This window comes from Dendrobium catenatum, unplaced genomic scaffold, assembly GCF_001605985.2.
Source record: "Dendrobium catenatum unplaced genomic scaffold, ASM160598v2 original_scaffold_195682, whole genome shotgun sequence".
Classification (NCBI taxonomy): domain Eukaryota; kingdom Viridiplantae; phylum Streptophyta; class Magnoliopsida; order Asparagales; family Orchidaceae; genus Dendrobium; species Dendrobium catenatum.
In genome coordinates, this window is record NW_021514100.1 from 1 (window position 1) to 16,399 (window position 16,399).

The following is a 16,399-nucleotide window of genomic DNA, read 5'->3' on the forward strand; positions in this document are numbered from 1 at the left end:
CTTGTGGGTGTTTTTTTCCTTATCGGTCATTTACTTTTCACTTGCATTTAATTTTCATAACTATGCATGGATTGAAAGATTTGTGGAAGAAAACCATTGCTTAAAGTTTTGTTGTAAAATTTCAAAATAATCAAAAAAATTAGAACTCCATGTTTAGGGTTTATTTTTATTGAGAAAAAGATTTTCACAATTCACCCCCTCTTGTCATTTAGTAATTTCAGTCTCCGCAGACTACAGGCAATTATTGCCAATGATTGTGCCGCCGCGCAATCATTAGCAATGATTGCAACGGTACATAAACACGTTGGATAGTGAGCGGACTGTCCAATCTTTTGTTATTTTGAATCAACGATCCTGATGGAGTCATATGGCAAGCAAAACCACGGGATCAATTCCACAACTAATACGAACCACAAAAAGATGAGATCTCAACTGTTGATCGAGAGATCAATGGTCGAGATCTTGTACACTATCAAAATAGAGTAAACCAAAACCCTAGAATGATAATCATCTCATTCTCATGATCGGGTGGACCAAATTGAGTAAAATTTAAAACACAAGCTCTATGAATGAAGAGTAGTCATGGTGGATGCTAAGTACGACCTAAAACATGCTATACAAAAAGCTATTTAACTTTAGGTGTCTTAAGCTAGGGTTTACAAATTCACCTTAGTTAATGGACGGTTTGACCCGTATATAGGCTTGTTAGACTTGTAGACTGTCCAAACTCCTAGTTGTAGAAGAATTTGCATTTTAAAATGCAATAGATCATCTAGAAAAGGCTTTGGAAGCTCTAAGCCCTCGGGTCGCCAGAGAACTCACCATCAGCAACTTTGACCGATCGAATTTGACTTGGAAAGGGTGGAGGAAGGTTGTGGGAGCTCTCAAACCAAATCTCAAAGAATGAGGGAGCTTGGAGAGAGAGAAAGAGCAAAAGTTCCCTCCTTGGAACCCTGAATCGGGTTTTTATAGGCCAAGGTTAGGGAACAGCCTAGATCTATTCTAAAATCTATTAGGAGGGATTTTGGCTTGATTAGCACAGGATTTGCATTAAAGAGGATTAGGAAACACTCCAAAACACTAAAAGGTCTTAAATTGACCTAAATATGTCAATTTGACCTATTTAATACTTGGGTTGACCAAGTCAATGGTTAACCTGGTCAACCGAGTCAAATAGGTCTAAAGGAGTGGGAATTTGAGTCAAAGGGGCTTTTGAACAAATTGAAATTTAATTTGGGTTCAAAAGGACCAATTGCGTTAATCTGGGTTGACCTGGCAACCAAGTTGACCTAAGGCACAGGTTCAGGCCCAATGGGTTAGGTCTGACCCACTAAGTCCAGTGGAGAGGAGAATTGAGCTTGAGTAGCTCTGGATTGGATTTAAATTTAAAAGGGAGGAAAATTGGGTCAATCTAGGTCAACCCAGGATGACCTGGTCAACCTGTTTGACCCCAGGCCTAGGTTTGGGCTCAATAAATTTAGTTTGACCCACTGAATTGATTGGGAGGGGCCTTGGGGTCTTACCTGGTCAATTTGACTAGATTAACCCCTTGGATACAGGGTTTAGAGAAAAATAAGATCAACAAATGGATCCGCAGTAAGAGCAGTGAACAAGCTGGTGAACTGCTCATGTTGGCATTGATCGAATATGACAAATAAAGTGGAGTAAGGAGCAACAACACAGATCACCAAAAGGTGAAGAAGTAGGGGGATCCTCTCCTACCCTTACCCTATAATAAGGGTAGAGCCTTGGAAAGAACCGAAGTAAAGTAGAAATCACCAAAAGGTAAAAAAGTAGTGGGATTCTCTCATGGCCTTATTCTATATCCAGGGCCAAGCTGAGGATAGAACCAAAGTAAAGATCACCAAAAAGGTTAAAAATTAGTGGGATTCTCTCTTAGCCTTACCCTATAGCAAGGGCAGAGCTGAAGAAAGAACCTAAGTGACTTAGTAAAGAATCACCAAAAAGGTGAAAAAGTAGTGGGATTCTCTCCTGACCTTATCCTATAGCAAGAGTAGAGTCGAGGAAAGAACTAAAGTAATGTAGTAAAGGAATTCTCCCTTAGCCTTATCCTATATCAAGGGCAGAGCCAAGGGGAGAGCAAAAGAGCAAAGTAAGCAAGTAAAAGATCATCGAATGGTGATCTAGTAGTGAGATCCTCTCCTGGCCTTACCCTATAGCAAGGGCAGAGCTGAGGAAAGAACCAAAGCAAAGTAGTAAATTAAACCAACTATCTGCTTGAGTTTATCAAAAAAATAAGATAGAAGGTACAAAGGGGTGGTAAGGAATGCCTTCAAGGGGCTCTATCAGGCTCTCTCAACCAGGTAATTTAATGTCCACCCGATGCATATGCCTATAGTAGGTCAAAAGTAAAAAAAAAAGTCACCTCTGTCCGGTGTATGTGGCTGCAACAGGGTCCCTACTTGGCGTATATGCTAAAAGTAGTACAAAGTAAGAACACTCAATACAATCACCCTGCATATATGCTTGTAATGATGTGAAGAAGAAAGAGTGATAAGGAATGCCTCTCAGGGACTCCATCGGACTCTCTCAACCAGAAAACCTGATGTCCACTCGACGCGTATGCTTGTAGTAGGATAAAAGGAAAAAAGTTACATCTACCCGATGTATGTGCCTGTAACAGAGTCTCTACTTAATGCATATGTCAAAATTAATATAAATTAAGAACACTCAATATAATCATCTGACATATATACCTGTAATGATGTGAAGCGAAAAGAGTGGTTAGGAATGCCTCCCAGGGACTCTGTAGGACTCTCTCAACCAGAAAACCTGATGTCCAACTGGCGTATATACTTGTAGTAGAAGAAATGGAAAAAAGTCACCGTTGCCTGATGTATGTGCCTGTGACAGGGTCTTTACTTGGCACATATGTCAAAAGTAGTATCAAGTAAGAACACTCAACACAATCACCCGACGCATTTGCCTGCAATGATATGAAGAGGAAAGAGTGGTGATGAATGCCTCCCAAGGACTCTGTCGGGCTCTCTCAACCAAAAAACTTGATATCCACCATGCGCATATGCTTGCAGTAGGATAAAAGAAAAAAGTCACTATTGACCTCATTTTTTTATGAGGTCACCTTGCGCTACAATCATCCGAGCCTACAATCAATCTTGCAATCGACCTCTCTTTGACTCTTTTTTGAATTTGATTCTCCTCGACGTTGCATGTCGATTGTGAATTTGAGCCGACCAATTCGTAGTCAATTTAAAGCTCCATGGATTTAATCGACTCAATTTAATGTCTCTCGAGTCAAATCAATTTCGATTATTACAAACTAACTGGCCCATTTAAATTGAAATGTTAACATTATTAATTTAGTTTTGTATAATCTACCCTTTTTCTGTCATTTAACTCTTAAATCTCTCTTGATTTTAGCATTTGATATTAACCATCCAATCATCTTTTGAAGGGATGATGTGTCTTGATTTTTATAATAGCATTAGGCGCTTTGGTTTTAAGGGAGGATTCCACGATCAATCAATTCTCAAGAAGCAGCCGCCCCTTTGAGAGAGACCTTCCTACCATTTCGGAGCTGCTTAGGGCCGGGCAAGCTCTCCCTCGTGTCTCAGCTGCTACCTCCTTCGTTCTAAGCCGTCCAAGCAAGAGGAAGAAGAATGGTCTATAATATATCTGTCCATCGTTTCCTTGTACAGCAGATTTCAACCACTTCTTTAGCAAATTTCAGCAGTCCACTCCAATGTCCTTGCCCTGCCGTGAAACCTCTTCAACAAACAGACTAAGCAACTCCTCTTTCTATAGCTAGAGCTGTTGTCCATCTAACCAAGAGAGAAGAAGCTTGCTTGCTGTTCGTTTCTTTTGGAAGAAGACATGAAGGAAGTTGACTGTTTGCCTTTCTCTACGATCCACCAACTTAGGCAACTCATTCTATTCATTTTCTCTAAGTTCAAGCAAAGGAGAGGAAGGGACCAGCCGCCCATACATGTACAGTATTTCCCTTCTTTCCACGATTCTATCCTCCTAAATTTGGAAAAGGTTTGCTGATTTCTCTTGAAAGTTAAATAGCATGTACGATTTTTATCCATTAATTACTATAGGATTAAACAAGTTTTCTCACTATTTTGTGAGGATTTTGTACAGACTTTTATCATAAAAATATTCTTGAACAAAATCAAGTTTCTCAGCTGTTTTTGTGAGGATTTGACACAGATTTTATCATTTAATACTTCTTATTAAGCCGTTATCTCACTGTTTTGTGTTGAAAATTTCTACAGATTTGGACAATTCTCATCTGTTTTTGTAGGATTTTGTACAGACTTTTATCATATAAATATTCTTGAATAAATCAAGTTTCTCATTGTTTTTGTGGGATTTGCCAACAGATTTATCATTTAAATACTCTTAGATTAAGTCGGTTATTTCTCAACTATTTTTTTTGTAAAAATCGCTACAGATTTTGATAAATTCTCATTGCTTTTTGTATAAAAATTCCTACATAGTTTTTTGGATAGTTCTCATTGATGTTTTTATATAAAATCCTGCAGATTGTGATTCATCCCTTTTGTTTTTGTGAGGAATTGATGCATATTTTATAAATAATTACACCTTGTTTTATAGTGTTTCTTTTTCACAATTTTAATGAGGGATCAATATAATGTTTATCAAGTAACCTTCTCCTTGTTCATATCATATGCGATTTTGTAAGAAAAATGAATACATTATTTGATGCTTATGTGCTTACTCATCTATAATATTTTTCCTCTATTTTCTTCATGCCCATTCATGAATTTGTGTCAATTAGATGAATATAGAGATTGTTGTGTTATTTTCTCGTCTTGAGACAATTTATTAATAAAAATGCTTGATTATACAATCATTGTTAGCATAATGAAATAAATGAGTGATTATATGAGATTAAGAAATCTTCATGAATAATCATCATGTTAGTAATTCAAGAAGAGATTATTGTTTTATAAAATACATTGTTGCGATTAGAGAAAAATGTGTATGTTAAACAAAGATCAATGATTAATTATATAAATTAGGTAATTCTTTAATTTGAACATGTGTATTAAATTCACTAGAATTTGTTATTCTTTGATATATTCTCTAGTGTAAAGCAATTATTATATATTATATATATATATTATATTTATATTATATTACTTATATATTATTATATTATTATATATATTATGATATACCTAATATATATAGTTATATATATATATTAATATATATATTATAATATAAAAAACGATTATTATATTTGAGTTATTTTTTTTTATTAATTGCTATTATCTTTAATCTTGAGAATTTGCTTTTTGCACTCACTATTACTACTTAATTATTTTCATATGATCAGTTTGTTTCATGATCTAATTTTATCATTCTTAAAAAAAAGAAAGAACTTTTTCATTTCAATAGATAGAAACATGCTCTTAACTTTTCAAGGTTTAATTTAAGGAAGTGTGTATGTAATTAAAATCTCATATCAAATAATGAGATTTCATTTAGATAGATTTTGGTTTATGATCGGAAGGAATTTATGCACATGTGAATAATTTTGTAAGAAATTGTATATGTAGAATTTGCAATGAAACTTTTTTTTTTTTTAAGTTCAATAATTACAAGCACCATATGCAATTCATAATTTTCATACTTATCGTAGTTGGATAGTTATTTTTCCTATATCATGTGTATATCAACGATAATAAAATATCACAAATGTGATTTGCTTGCATTTTGAGAATCGTGAATAGGTAGAAGATTTATGATGTGTAGTTGTGCCCCAATGTATGTATACATGTATAGTTATGTGAAGATGCCTTGATTACCTTCATGTATGAGTTTCACTTGTTCTATGTCTTGTTGTGATTTATCGTCAGAGAGTGACATTGCATCTTATGAATGAAACCTAGTGAAGTATCCATGTAAATTTTATGATTCATGATTAATTAGAAGTATGTTTGACATCATATAATGAATAGGTTTACAACTGTCTAGGAAACTCCATCTATTTAATGTTTTGACTGCAAGCGCTAAGCACGTATAGAAACAATTCAAGGTGTATCAAAGTTGGAATATGATATAGGCATGAATGAGAAAATTTTGTAATCGGATGAGATTCATTATATACATATGCATACAAACTTTGCGATTAAATCTCATTTGTTAGCTTCAATGAATTATGAGCATCATATATGATTCATTATTCTCGCGCTCATGTGTAATTAGATGATTGTATTCCCTCAATTGTGTATATGTCATTCTTCTCTTAAAATTTCAAATGCCATGTGAGTACCTAGAGTTATCAATGATAAATATCACTAAAAATGATTTTGGAACAAATAATTTCTTGAAGTATAAGTTAGAGTTATGATTTATCATGTGTTGTTAGGGTGGCATTTACATGTATATAATATACATAAACTCAATTTTGTTTATAATCTACCTCATTTAGCATGTAGTTTAGATGTATCTTCGTTGGGTTGATAATAATGGCTACATGTAAACACATTTAAATTTCCTATGTTTCATGTGTATGTTAGTAAACCCTCACATACTTTATGCACAATCCTCCTCCATGTTTTATATTGGTAAACTCTAATATTATTTTATGTATAGACATATGTGCCATATTAGCGAGCTCTCCTGTGTTTCATTAAACTCCCATGTGTTCTATGTTTTGTTATCTTTCATATTCTATGATAATGAGTCTCCATATCATGTGTTAATAGATCTTTCACATGGTCTATATAGTCATTCCTCGTGTTGCATGTTAGAAAATTCTTTTATTATTATTATTTTTATAGTGATATGCATATGTTATATGAATATAAATGTTAGATTGTTTATTTTTCATATTCTTGTTTACTTGCATTTCTTTATGAATAGTCTCTACGCTCACTTTCTATTTGCTCCTTTTCTATTATTTGCGAGGTACATTGGAGCTATTTGGACAAACAAGTGCGAGCATCAGTCACCCCCATTCATTCCGGTGGGGGTGCTACGGGCGGAACCACCGGGTCATAGCCCCCGGTGTAGTGAGTTCTTCTTATCCACATCTTTTCTATCACTCTTAAATTCAAAAATCTAAATTCAACTTGGAGATTTATAATCTAAAACTTATACATTAAAATTTTCATAACCCAAGCATTTCTATTAAATTTACATGTATCTTTTAAAATTCTTTAACCTTCACTTTAATCGAGAGTATTCTCCTAGGAGATGTAATTAACTATAGGGGCTTGCCCCTATAGGGAGTCTAGATCCCAGATTAAAATAAACTCTATATTAGTTCCTTTCTATAGTAGGGGGGAAATCTGTGAATGTAGACGTCGCTTTATATATATTTAAAATTTACTCTTTTAATCAAAGGATAGGTGGATATTTGACTTGCTCTTATAGGCGGGTCAAATAGCCTCTATATTTGATTATGGAGATAAATATATAATTTATTTTCCTAATTAGAGATATAGGAGAAAATATTCATCATCCCTTAGATGATTTATACATTCCCTATACTATTTCTGATAAGGGAAATAAATTATAGATTTCTTTATTTGAAATCGATAGTAAAACATTAATCTGTCCTTTGGGGCGGTATAATGTTAAACTATTCTGATTTGTCTCAAAGAAATATATTTAAATATAAATAAAGCAAATCACGTGAGAAAAGAAAGTATTTTTTTAAATTTAAATATTTAAAGAAAATAAAAATATTTTTCTCACAGATTTTTCTGGCGACTCCACTGGGGACAGACTCCTCTCTCCATCTTTAGTGAAGGTTAAAAAATTCTAAAAAATACATGTACATTTAATTAAATGCTTGGGTTATCAGATTTCAATGTATATGTATTTTTATTTAAATTATATTTTTGTATACACATTTCTTGCATGTTTATAGCTTTACATACTTTGTATGCTTTGAAGTCTTGTATACGCATGCAAATTTTTGCATAGTCTTGCATGTTTATGGCTTTACATACTTTGCATGTTTTGTAATGTTGCATATGTATGCATTATCTGTGTATAGTCTTGCATGTTTATGGCTTTACATACTTTGCATGTTTTGTAATGTTGCATATGTATGCGATATCTATGTATAGTCTTGCATGTGAGATGATATGATATGAATACAACTATGCATGTGTTGAATGTGCATACTTGTGCATGCATATAGTGTTACTTGTGTATACTCCGACATGTGTTGCATGTGTATAGTGTTGGATGTGTACATGTGTTGCATGTGTATACTTTTGCATGTGTTCGATGTATATTGTTTTGTATGCGTATATTGTTGTATGCATATGGTGTTGCATGTATATAATTTTGCATGTGTTGTATATATATTATTTTTCATGAGTATACTTTTGCATGCGTATAGTGTTACTTGTGTATACTCCGGCATGTGTTGCATGTGTATAGTGTTGGATGTGTACATGTGTTGCATGTGTTTTGTATGGGTATAGTTTTTCTTGTGTATATTTCTGCATGTGTTGTATGTGTATAGTTTTGCATGTGGATACTTTGTATGTGTTGCACATAAATGGCCTTGCATATGTGTTTTGGTACATGTTGCATTTGTATGGTGTAGAATGTATATAATTTTGCATGTATTATATGCATATAATTTTACATATATATAATTTTGTATGTGTTGCATGTATATAGTCTTTCATGCTTATATAAATTTCAATCTTTAGAATGTAAATCTCCAAGTTAAACTAGTGTAAAAATCATGTTTTTGAGCTCTTTATTTACATCTAAATCCAAATTATTTCAAACTCTCTCTTCTTCATCTGAAAACCCAAGGACAAGGGTCCTTCAAAGAAATCAGCGCAATTAAATCTCAAAATCAAGCTTCAATCTTTCCCCCTCCAGTTCAATCATGAGAATTGGATTCTTTTTCAAACCCTTGAAATCAATCTCAAACTTTAAATTCAATAATCCCTATGGTCCTTTCAGACTGGGTCCTACTTTAAATCTTTCCAAATAAAATCTAAAATCAATTTTCATGACGGGGTCCATAAATTTTACATATGCAAAATTTTCAAAATTAAAATAAGACTAATTTGAGGAAAGTTCAAAACTTAAAATGTGGTAAAATTTTGGGATATTTATTTATTTTTTTTAGAGAATGGTTAGTTTGTTTTTCTTAATGAAGATTTCACCTCTTTTCTCTTTGAAATGTGAAGTGAGTTGTATTTGATTCCTCTAACCATCTAAAAAAAATCTATCATATTTCTGATAATAAAAAGATTTTATCCTCTCCCTCCCACCACTTGCGTGGGTTGATTATACATTTTAAATCAAAATTCACTTCAAAACAAAATTAGATTAAGAAATGAAAATATTTTCTATTTTCTTGCAATTTTATATCTCATAGGCATCCTTAGCATGTTTATAAATCTATTTTATAATTTTCTTAATTAAGCTATTCAATCTTATCCTTGGGTTTGAGTTGCCTTGTAGATTATTCTTCCTCGTATAAGAGGGTCAGGTTTCCTCTCTTATGCTTGGAAGGAAATCTTACAACTGAGAATGTCTTCTCTTAAAGATTTTTAGGAAAACGAGCCAATAAAAAAGATGCGCAAAGTGTGCCACAAAAAAAAGAGGCACAAAATGTGCCCAAAATCAAAAGGTGCGCAAAGTGCACTAAAAGTAAAATGAAAATGCACAAAGTGTGCCAAAAAGGGGAAATAAGTAAATGGCTTCTCTTCCTTTTAATTCTTTAAATCTCAGAAACTCATCTCCTTTGATGTTTTGATACTTGATCATGAAAATTTTAATCTTAGATTCATCATTATGCAATGATGTTCTATTAAATATAAGAATATATCTCATGCAAGAAAATTGGAAAGATCCAATTTCTTTTCCTAATTTAAAAGTTCTTGATTTAGACTTTTAATTAAAATGTATATATGAGGGAGAAAATCCTAGTTCAATTTCTAAGGAGCTTGATCTAGGTAAATAAAATATATTTTTAAATTTATATGGTTCAGATGGAGTCAATTTACTACTCACCATAATTTTGAATTTGGTCCCTTTTTATCACTTTTTGATCGGGTCCAATGATTTAAGAGGAAAATTTTCAATAAAAGGAACAAAATTTTCATTCTCTAATATATATATAAGCATTTCAAAATGATTTCATTTTAATGAGTTTGTGTAAATGTTCTCATTGTGATTTTGAAAATTCATGCACTAAAATTTGTGGATCCCAAACATTTGATTAATTTCCATCCTTAATAAATCTTGCAATTCCCTTTGTGGTAGCCTTTCATGTTGGATTTTGTTGAGTAATTTGTATCCGTTTGCTCATTTGGGAACCACCTCCCATTCGAGTATTCATATCTTTTTGCTCATTTGGGAATCACCTCCCATTTGAGTGTTCATATCCTTTTGCTCATTTGGGAATCACCTCCCATTTGAGTGTTCATATCCTTTTGATCATTTGGGAACCACTCCCCCCATTTGAGTGTTCTTATCCTACAGTTCAAGGTCGATCAACAGGAAGAGTAGAGGTTGTTGGCAAATCCAGAGATTCAGAAACTTGGAGTCCTGAAAGAACCCCTTCAAGATCCTTGGAATCAAAGCATGGACACAGTCAGAGTCATGCTAGGTCCAGGAGGGAGCAGGGGTGGGATCAGAGACACAAGTGTTCAGGGCAGCGGAGTGCTTGACACCATGATCAAAATTGCTCGAGGCATAACTGATGTGCTATCAGAGATGCTTAATGCATTGGATATGCAAAGTCCAGATAATGTCAAGCAAGAAGTTATTGTTGATCTTGTAGAGCAATGTCATAGCTATCAGACTCAAGTCAAGTATCATTTACCGATGACCAAACTATTCCTAATGGCATGCCAGCAGCTATGGTAGCTTTGCTCCCTATTACCTCTTATTGTAATGCAGCTGAATCAAATTTGTTCACTTGAGAATCTACGCCATGTGAAAAGGGTACATAAGAGATCGGTGGAAGGAAAAGTGGAACTGTCCATCATTTTATGCCATCAGAATGAACATGAAAGTCTTTGTACGGGAATGCTGAATGGTGTTTTTCAGCTTGCAAATACCTATCAGTTGAGTCCATACAAGACAAAAGTTGCAAAATATGCTGCATTGTTGAAGGAAGAAAGGAAGGAACAATGCAAGCTCTGGCCAACATCATATCATCTATCAACAATTCCTTATGAGCTTACCATCTATCAACAATTCCTTATGAGCTTAACAGATTTGCTGAAGAGGAATCACAATTGATTGTCAAGTACATAAAGTTTGCCATGAGGTTGATGAGAACTCCTAATGGTAAGGTGGTAAATGCAGCAGTCATTGTTGATCCTTTAGGTGTAAAAATTATTGCAAATGGTAATGGCAAGACACTTCTTAGACTTCCTATAAATGGTAAACTGTATTAACGGCAGTGTGCAATCAGCCACCACTTCCTCCTTTCAGCACGGTGGAGATTCTTTAGGAAACATACCAGAAGACTCAAAGCCAAAGTTTTTTCCTTGTGACTTTAGCAGGGTTTCCTGCATGTATCCTTGGCAATGGACACAACCAACTGAGCAGAAACTGGCTGCTTATCAGAAAACCCTTCAGACGACTACCTAGATAGCATATTCGCGGAGAACAAATTCCTTCATGCTGATTCACTGTTACATCTTGCTGGAGCTGTTGTCTGCGCAGCTAGTAGGCCTTAGAAGATTACATGTTCACCTGATGATGAGGATACTGTTATGCCGGTCCAGCTTGGACCGGCTCTACCTGGCTATTTTTCTGCTTGGAGCTGCCCACTGTCATCACATTGAATAATAGAGAGAATTTTTCTCCTCTGGCAGGCTGTGTACGACCACATAGCCAACATAGTTCAGTCTACTGTGATGCCTAGTGCTCTTGTAGAGAAGGCAGTATTTGGTACACTCAGAATTTGGCAGCTGCTACTTCCATAGAAAGAGAGCCTGGCTGATGAGCTTCTAAGGTCATTGCAGTTGGTCTTAAAGCTTGAGGCTCGTATAGCTGATGCTTACTACGAAGACGTCACACAAGAAGTCTCACGTTTCGTGAAAGCAAATGCTACTCACATTAAATCCTAGATGGGCTGGGAGCTTGCACTTTCACTTGGAGACTTGCTAAGAAAACTTTGGTCATCTGGAAGAACATCAGTTGCATCCCGTGCATTCAAGACAAAGCATGCCCAGTTTGCTCAACAATTTAGTGGATATAATCAGCATGATTCCCAGGCTTCCAGTAAATCATGAGAAATTAGTGAAACTGGAGGTTGTACATTTCAAAGCTGAAAGCTTTGTATTAGAGTCTCAGCACATTTTGCACCGGCAGCTAATAGGGGTTCCTTTGGTGACATGTTTGGATAAAGATACAAAGACAGGTTCAGATATATGAGCTTTTGTTGCTGCTATACTGAAACCACTTTTGCGTTTAAAAAAAAAAATTTCTCCCAATAGAGCAGAGATTCTGATATGATAAATGCTTGCCCTGATAGAAGAAATGTGTACCAACTACTCCGAGTCATAGAAACTACGTCAGCCAATCTTACTTCTGCTGCATCAGTTGAATCACAACAAGTTTTAGAAGATTCCTTCAAATTTACTTCAACCATTAAGCTTCTTTACAGTCCCCACTCTAACCTCTACTCTACCTATTTGAATATCTAATCTAAATTCACTTGGTTGGGAATCAATTTCCCATTCAAGTATCCATCCTTTGTTTGGGATTCGATTTCCCATTCAGAGTCCAGTTTGGCCTTTCTGAGAATCGATCTCTCAGTTAGGTTGTCTTGCATTTGCGTGGTTGAAAATCGATCTTTCAATCAAGCTCTTGCACCTTTTATTCGGGAATCGATCTCCCGTTTCGATTTTGGCTTTTTCTGGAAATCGATCTTCCAGTTAGGTTCAGAATCAAACCTTTCTGATAATCAATCTATCGGTTGGGTTCTGATGCCTGCTTTTTGGGAATCGATCTCCCATCCTAATTCTGGCTTTTTCTGCAAATCAATCTTCCAGTTAAAGTTCAGAATCAAACCTTTCCGATAATCGATCTATCGGTTGGGTCCTGATGCCTGCTTTTCGGGAATTGATCTCCTGTTTCAATTTTGGCTTTTTCTGGAAATCGACTTCCAGTTAAGGTTCAGAATCAAACCTTTCCGATAATCGATTTATCGGTTGGGTCCTGATGCCTACTTTTTGGGAATCGATCTCCCGTTTCGATTTTGGCTTTTTCTGGAAATCGATCTTCCAGTTAAGGTTTAGAATCAAACCTTTCCGATAATCGATCTATCGGTTGGGTCCTGATGCCTGCTTTTTGGGAATCGATCTCCCATCCTGATTCTGGCTTTTTCTGGAAATCGATCTTCTAGTTAAAGTTCAGAATCAAACCTTTTCAATAATCGATCTATCGGTTGGGTCATGATGCCTGCTTTTTGGGAATCGATCTCCCATTCTGATTCTGGCTTTTTCTAGAAATCGATCTTCCAGTTAAGGTTCAGAATCAAACCTTTCCGATAATCCATATATCGGTTGGGTCCTGATGCCTGCTTTTTTGGAATCGATCTCCCATTCTGATTCTGGCTTTTTTTGGAATTCGATCTTCCAATTAAGGTTCAGAATCAAACCTTTCCGATAATCGATCTATGGGTTGGGTCCTGATGCCTGCTTTTGGGGAATCGATCTCCCATTCTGATTCTGGCTTTTTCTGGAAATCAATCTTCCAGTTAAGGTTCAGAATCAAACCTTTCTGATAATCGATTTATCGGTCAGGTCCTGATGCCTGCTTATTCGGGAATCGACTCCCGTTTCGATTTTAGCTTTTTCTGGAAATCGATCTTCCAGTCAAAGTTTAAAATCAACCTTTCTGATAATCGATCTATCGGTTTGGTCCTGATGCCTATTTTTCGGGAATTGATCTCCTGTTCCTATTTTGGCTTTTTCTGAAAATCGATCTTCCAGTCAAGGTTCAAAATCAAACCTTTTCGATAATCGATCTATCGGTTAGGTCCTGCGCCTGCTCTGATCCTCTATGATTAGGTGTGAGTCCCCACACTTAGGCTTCCTTTTCATATGATCTTCTGATCCTCTGAGGTTGGGTGTGAGTCCCCACACTTAGGCATCCTTTCCTTACGATCATCCACTAGAGTTGGAGAATGCCCCTCGTGGCACCATCCTAGTAAAACTTAAATTTTAAACCTTCTAAGATTAGATGCAATCCATTCCATAGGTTGCCCCATTTTCTTAGAAGACGCCCTCTAACATTTTGGGATAGGCATGACTCCCCATGTGTTGTCATTCTATTCTTCTGAGTTAGAAAGAAGACTTGAGTCTTATCATTGATAACAATCATTCAACACTTCCATTCAACTCAATCATTGAATTCAACCATTAAACTCTTCCATTCAAATCATTTATCAAACTCATGTTTCAAATTCCTTCATGCTATATATTTGCTTTGCTGATTGTGCTAAATTCCTTTAGTCACAATTTTGTAGAGCACCCTTCATTATCAAATTCTTATCAATCATTCAAACTTTCAAAACTTAACAACAAAACATGCAAAAAAAATATGAAATCTAAACTCTTGTAAATCTGAAATTCAAAACCTAAATCAAATCTGAATTCATTTAGACTATCTTGATCATTTTGGTCAACACCAACATATGTGACTTACTCTTCTAGTTCATCACACATGTTGGGGGTCCATTTGTTGACCTCATTTTTGTATGAGGTCACCTTGCGCTACAATCATCCGAGCCTACAATCAATCTTGCAATCGACCTCTCTTCGACTCATTTTTGAATTAGATTCTCCTCGACGTTGCATGTCGATTGTGAATTTGAGCTGACCAATTCGTAGTCAATTTAAAGCTCCATGGCTTTAATCGACTCAATTTAATGTCTCTCGAGTCAAATCAATTTTGATTATTACAAACTAACTTGGCCCATTTAAATTGAAATGTTACATTATTAATTTAGTTTTGTATAACTCTACCCTTTTTCTCTCATTTAACTCTTAAAATCTCTTTGATTTCAGAATTTGATATTAACCATCCGATCATCTTTTGAAGGGATGATGGTCTCTTGATTTTTATAATAGCATTAGGCGTTGGTTTTTAGGGAGGATTCCACGATCAATCAATTCTCAGAAGCAGCCACCCCTTTGGAGATACCTCCTACCCATTTCGGAGCTGCTAGAGCCGGGCAAGCTCTCCTCGTGATTCCAGCTGCTACCTCCTTGTCTCAAGCCGTCCAAGCAAGAGGAAGAAGAAGAAGGTCTATGAATAGAACCGTCCATCGTTTTCCTTGTACAGCAGATTTCAACCAGCTTCTTTAGCAAATTTCAGCTGTCCACCTCCAATGTCCTTGCCCTGCCGTGAAACCTCTTCAACAAACAGACTAAGCAGCTCCTCTTTCTAATATCCAGAGCTGCTGTCCATTAACGAAGAGAGAAAGAAGGCTTGCTTGCTGTTCGTTTCTTTTGGAAGAAGACATGAAGGAAGTTGACGTTTGCTTTGTCACGGTCACAGCAACTTAAGGCAACTCATTCTATTCATTTTCTCTAAGTTCAAGCAAAGGAGAGGAAGGGACCAGCTGGCCGGCCATACATGTAGCAGGATATTCCCTTCTTTCCACGATCTATCCTTCTAAATTTGGAAGAAGGTTTGCTTGATTTCTCTTGAAAGTTAAATAGCATGTACATATTTTTATCATGTAATTACTATAGGATTAAACAAGTTTTCTCACTGTTTTTGTGAGGATTTTGTACAGACTTTTATCATATAAATATTCTTGAATCAATCAAGTTTTCTCACTGTTTTTGTGAGGATTTGGCACAGATTTTATCATTTAAATACTCTTGAATTAAGCCGGTTTTCTCACTATTTTTGTGTGAAAATTTCTACAGATTTGGACAATTTCTCACTGTTTTTGTGAGGATTTTGTACAGACTTTTATCATATAAATATTCTTGAATCAATCAAGCTTTCTCACTGTTTTTTGTGTAAAAATCGCTACAGATTTTGGATAAATTCTCATTGCTTTTTGTATAAAAATTCCTATAGTTTTTGGATAGTTTCTCATTGATGTTTTATATAAAAATTCCTACAGATTGTGATTCATCCCTTTTTGTTTTTGTGAGGAATTGATGCAGATTTTTATAAATAATTACACCTTGTTTTATAGTGTTTTCTTTTTCACTGATTTTATGAGGGATCAATATAAGTTTTTATCAAGTAACTTCTCCTTGTTTCATTCATGCGATTTGTAAGAAAATGAATACATTATTTGATGCTTTTATGTGCTTACTCATCTATATATTTTTCCTCTATTTTCTTCATGCCCATTCATGAAATTTGTGTCAATTAGATGAATATAGAGATTGTTGTGTTATTTGTTCTCAGT

General features: G+C 35.2%; 1 long non-coding RNA gene across 1 annotated transcript; it reads left to right on the forward strand.

Moving 5' to 3' along the window:
- The first annotated feature begins 5,451 nt into the window (after positions 1-5,451).
- Positions 5,452-15,833, forward strand: LOC114578871. The gene is made up of 2 exons (XR_003699794.1): positions 5,452-7,031; positions 15,033-15,833. It is a non-coding gene; the product is annotated as an uncharacterized LOC114578871 (long non-coding RNA).
- The last annotated feature ends 566 nt before the right edge of the window (positions 15,834-16,399 follow it).